The 4,719-nt window shown below is 58.6% G+C and overlaps 1 protein-coding gene across 2 annotated transcripts in view; it reads right to left on the bottom strand.

Annotated features, from left to right (window-relative positions):
* LRP8 (LDL receptor related protein 8) overlaps positions 1 to 4,719 on the bottom strand; it is an 82,758-nt gene that overhangs the window by 30,789 nt on the left and 47,250 nt on the right. Inside the window, exons 4-5 of one of the 2 annotated variants that reach the window (XM_021710112.1) lie at positions 4,067 to 4,189; positions 1,154 to 1,192 (exon numbers count right to left, since the gene is read on the bottom strand). The gene's annotated coding sequence lies outside the window, so the exon portion shown is untranslated. The remainder of the gene's footprint in view (positions 1 to 1,153; positions 1,193 to 4,066; positions 4,190 to 4,719) is intronic. The other variant, XM_021710113.1, reaches the window with a different exon arrangement.

Genomic DNA, 4,719 nt, shown 5'->3' with positions numbered 1-4,719 from the left:
CAGGGCGGGGCGGGTCCAGAGCAAAGCAGAGCCTGGGCAGCAAGATTCCCAGAGTCAGGAGGGCACTACATCTCACTGAACTTCAGCCTCACCAAAGGAGGTGCAGAAAGGGCCCGTCCTTGCTCAAGGCCAGACAGAGAGACAGGGATAGCGTGGAACCAGGACTCAGGTCCTTGGCTTCCACCAGGCTGGAGGCAGCCAGGCCTTCACTGGGGGCCGAAGGTCTTTCCTTTCACAAACACGCTTCTTACAGCTCCTCCTTCCTTGTGACTTCAGAGTTGAAAGGGCCTGCATGTGTCACGTCCAACCCTCAGGACACCCCAGGATTCCTTTCAGAAGTACCCCTGCTTAAACATCTCCTGCTTCAGAGAGCCCACTTTCCTCCAAAGGCAGCACTGCCTGTCACGAAGCTCCTCCTCACAGGGTCTGTCTCCCAAAGCTTCTGCTCCTGCTCCCAGCTCTGCCGGCCAGGGTGCAAAGGCTCTCAGAACCTTCTTACGGCACTGACTTCTGGTCCCTGCCATTCGGGTGCCTTTCTCTGGACACACCTCCATGTCCATGCCCCTCTCTGGACAGGCCCAGAGCTGGTCTGCCACCCAGAAAGAGTCTGACCAACACAGGACACCCCCTCCTGTGCTTGTAGTTACTTAAGGCTCCGAGGCCCTTTTTACATGGGGCCACTGCTAAGTCAATTCTCTCCTACCATGAAATAATACAGTGGTTTTTTTTCCCCCAACTCCTCTCCTCTTAGCACCTGTCCCTGTCCCTCCATCTGGGTCTGTTCCCAGGATTACCAACTGCTGCAAGAGACAAAAGGATGCCAGGAGGTCATCTGGTTCTGGTTCCCTGTCCTCCAGTTCCTCACTACCTTCTGGCAGGATCCTGGAGGAGGCCAGAGAGCCCGAGACCAGAGCCCTCACAGCATCTCCTGAGCTTTAGAATCACAAAGGTTAATTCTACAACCCAAGAGAAGGTGCCACGCCCCTCCGCCCATCAGGTTCATGCACCAGCACTCCAGCCAAGCCAAGCAGAGCGGAGCAGAGCCAGCCGCGGCCATGCGTACAGCTGGTCTGAACTGCCCAACCCAGGCCATGCACAGCTTTGGGTGCCCCCACTTCCAGCCTGAGCCATGCTTGGGGAATGTCCTCTTTACCCCTGGGCCTCCTCCTGTTTCCCAGGAATGTTGGTGGAACTGAAAAAACAAGACCACAGCAACCCCATGACTGGGGGGGCCCGGGGTGATTCAGCTAGGTTCAGCCTTGGGAAGCCCCAGACGCACGTGGGTGGGCTGAGCCATGGTGGCATCCACCTCCAGGACTCTTTCGATCACTCCAGACTTTGCTGGCCTCTCCTTTCCCATGTTATTCCCTGTGCACCGTCCATTCATCTGTTCCCAACCAGTCACTGCCTCATCCGTATCAGCAGCTCTGTTTACTGAGCACTGGCTGGAGTGGCATATGGGGGACAGCTCTGAAAGGGGAAGGGCTCTGATGAAGGAAGGCAGAGTCCTCCGAGGCTGAGGTAGGCCGGGGAAAAGATGGGACAGCAGGTCTGGATGTGCCCCTCCCTGTCAGCCCTGCCCTGGAACATCTGGCAAATCCAGGGCCTTTGGAACCTCTGCTCACGGAAGTCTCTGGTCCTTTCTGATCCTGTCTAGCTGGAGGTGATTCTACTGGGAGCCAGAGATGAAGGGAGGGGCAGGGTGGCCCAGAGCAGTCTGAATAGCATGTAAGGCTTCCTTCCATGGAAGGAAGGAGTGATACCACTTTCTCTAGCACATGCACACACCTGCATGCACACACATACCGATGATGTACAGAGGCACAGACGAGCCCACAGACTCCACAGACACATTCACGCACACGTGAGACCACACACAGAGACACATGCATGCAACTCCCCTGCCTTACTCAGAGGAGACGTGGGTACAGACATGGCCTCTCACCAAGAGACAGAAAGGACACAGACGGAACACGTGTGTACATACTTCTCTTTGGTGTGTCATGCAAAGACGGGAGAGAAGAGAGACGTTAGTAGTTAGTAGGCCCTGGCCAACCACGTCTGTGAGTGTGGGGGAGCTAGGTTCAGTTGCTCTGGCTTCTCTGGTCCTCTTCCCCATGTTCCTTCTTCTGGGACCTCTCTTGGCAGGGCCTGGGGGCAGGGGGAGTGTGTGTCTCCTACAAGCTGAGCTGGAGGCTGGGTGACCGAGTGACCATCACTCAGCTGGTCTTCCTTTCACAGTTTGGGTTTTTTTTAATCTTCAAAGAGGGAGGAAGTAAGCTTTTCCCCGAAAGCTCTAGAGAAGAGCTCCTGAGGGCCTGGGAAGGCTGGAGAGGGAGGGGCTGGCCTTGGCTCCCTCCTTCTGGGCGTCTCTGTCTAAATCTCCCTCAAGCCTTGACTTGGGATCAGTAGAGAAATGCCTCACGAATCTTCCTGGAGTCCACACTGGGTTTCCAGCAAGTTCTGTGGGATGCCCATCCCACCTACAGTCCAGACCCTCTGTTCTCTCTAGTTTGGAACCCACCCTGACAGCTCTGGCCATCAGGACAGCTGCTTCATTCCCTTTCTCACTCTAGTCTGGCTTTAAGTCCAGTCCCCCAGACCTGCAGTCTGAACTCCTCAAGGCTCAGGATGGTACTACCTCCTGCTGCGGGGTCTGTCCTCCCGCCCAGGCCCGGCCTGAGCAGTGGCCCTGGGACGTGGCTCAATTAGCTGCCTGGCTGCTGTTCCCCAGCTCTCCCTCCGCACGGTCTTCTGCAGGGGGCTGGAACACTTCAGAGCCCAGGGCCCTGGCTAGGTCAGCAAAGGTGAGGAAGACAGAACGTTCCAGAGTGCACACACTCAGAGGTTCAAACGCGGAAGGAATGAGGAGAAGAGGCCAAGTTTGTGAGAGGAAGCACACTTTTTGAGTATGGGGCTGGAAAGGCCCTTAGAACTTTGTAGAGATGCAGAATGAGAGGCCCGGGGCCAAGCATCCTGTCTGAAGCCATAGAACAGTGCAGGGGTCCAGAGAAAGGGTCAGAGCAGAAAGTGTCAACGCAGAGGGGCACTGGAGGGTTAGATGCCAGGAGGGGCAAGTCAGGAAGGCTAGCCCAGCCGGGATGCCAGGAGGGGCAAGTCAGGAGGGTTAGCCCAGCCGTTGGACATAGACAGGTACCGTACCACACTCTTTCAGAAGCTCATCCGACCAGTCCTGGCAGTCCCTCTGAGCATCACACACTTTCCCGCCGTCCACGCACTCGCCACTCTTACACTGAAATCTGCGGGGACCCTCACAAGTTGACTCTGTTGGGCCGGACAAGAGAGTGGACAGTGCCTGTGAGATCTTAGACGGGAGGGGTTGGGCTGGGCTGGGCTGGGCTGGGGCCCACGGGAGGCAGGCAGAGCTCCAGCCCCACAGGTCCCTGGAGGGGGCCTGGGACAGACAGGCAAATCCAGGAACCTCTGCTCACAGAAGGACAGGATCCCGGGATAATCGGGATGCCAAGCCTCATCTAGCTGGGCGGGGCCGTGGGGATCCCCATCTGGGCCCCAGGGTGGGGGACAACGGACGGACTGGGCTGCAGCTCTGTAGAGACCTTGGAGGGAGAACTGACCAGCTCCTGAAGGGGGAACTTTTACTCGTGACCCTGGATAGGGGAAGCTGCCCCCTGCCCAGCCTGTTATCCATTCTCCGGGATGACCAGTGGGTTAAGGTCCCTGATTCTGCAGAGGGCAAGTGATGGCCAGAGAATTAAGGGAGCTCCCCGAGGAGCAGGATTCAGCCTCTGCTCAGTCTGGGAATCAGTGTGGGAAGCCACTCAGAGGCTTGGACCTGAACACGTGGCAGGGGCTGGACTTCATGCAGTGCCCTTTCACGCTCCCCTCCCCCCAGGTCTCTCTCAGCGTCTGAAAACCCAGCTCTGATGTCGCTAGGACCCCGTGGAAAGGGAGCCAGGTGACTTGGGGCAAGTGATACGCTGGAGGACACGCATCGCAGGGACCAAGGGGAGATGCCTCCCGCCTGAGCTGGGAGAGCACGCAGGGCTCTCCTCCCAGAGGATGCCGCCCTCGCCTCCACACGCACCCTGAAGGCAGCCAGCTTCATCACTCCCGTCAGGACAGTCCTGCTCCTGGTTGCAGCGCTTGATGGCAAGGACACACGTCCCATCCCCACACTGGAACTCTTCCCTGCGGCAGGTACCCAGCGCTGCCAGGAAAGGGCAAGGGGAGAGGGGTCCGGATCAGCCTGGTGCTGACGGCTGTCCTCACCACCGCCTCCCCCATCCTCATGCCTTATCCACCCCGGCATGAACAGAACCAGTGTTTGCGCTTCGGAGTCCTCAAAGGACGCCTGGCCAAGGCACCTCCAGGGCACAGAGGGGGAGACTGAAGCTCAGAGAGGGGGAAGGCCTTGCCCAGGGTCACACAGCACTCTGACTGGCAGAGACAGGACTAGACCCAGGTCTCCTGTTTCCCTGCCCGCCACCTGTCCCCAGGCCACTCCTCCAGAACAGACGCGTGGCCTTCTTCTGAGTCTCAGTGCTCACTACCCAAGGCCGGATGCGCTCAGCAAACCCTTCCTGAGCAGCGTTCTTCCAGGGGTGAGGGGGCTGGGAGCCCAGACTGCCAAGAGCCTTCCCATCCTCTAGGGCCCAGGGTGCAGAGGGGGCCGAGGAGGGCACAGTCAGGACCCCAGTGTGTGCGATGCGCTGGGGGAGAGGGCGGTCGGGGCCCCGC

This window comes from Carlito syrichta, unplaced genomic scaffold (genome assembly GCF_000164805.1).
Source record: "Carlito syrichta isolate Samal-C Ts95f unplaced genomic scaffold, Tarsius_syrichta-2.0.1 Scaffold288140, whole genome shotgun sequence".
Classification (NCBI taxonomy): Eukaryota; Metazoa; Chordata; class Mammalia; order Primates; family Tarsiidae; genus Carlito; species Carlito syrichta.
The sequence above is the reverse complement of the archived record's forward strand: the minus strand, read 5'-3'. Positions and strand labels throughout refer to the sequence as shown.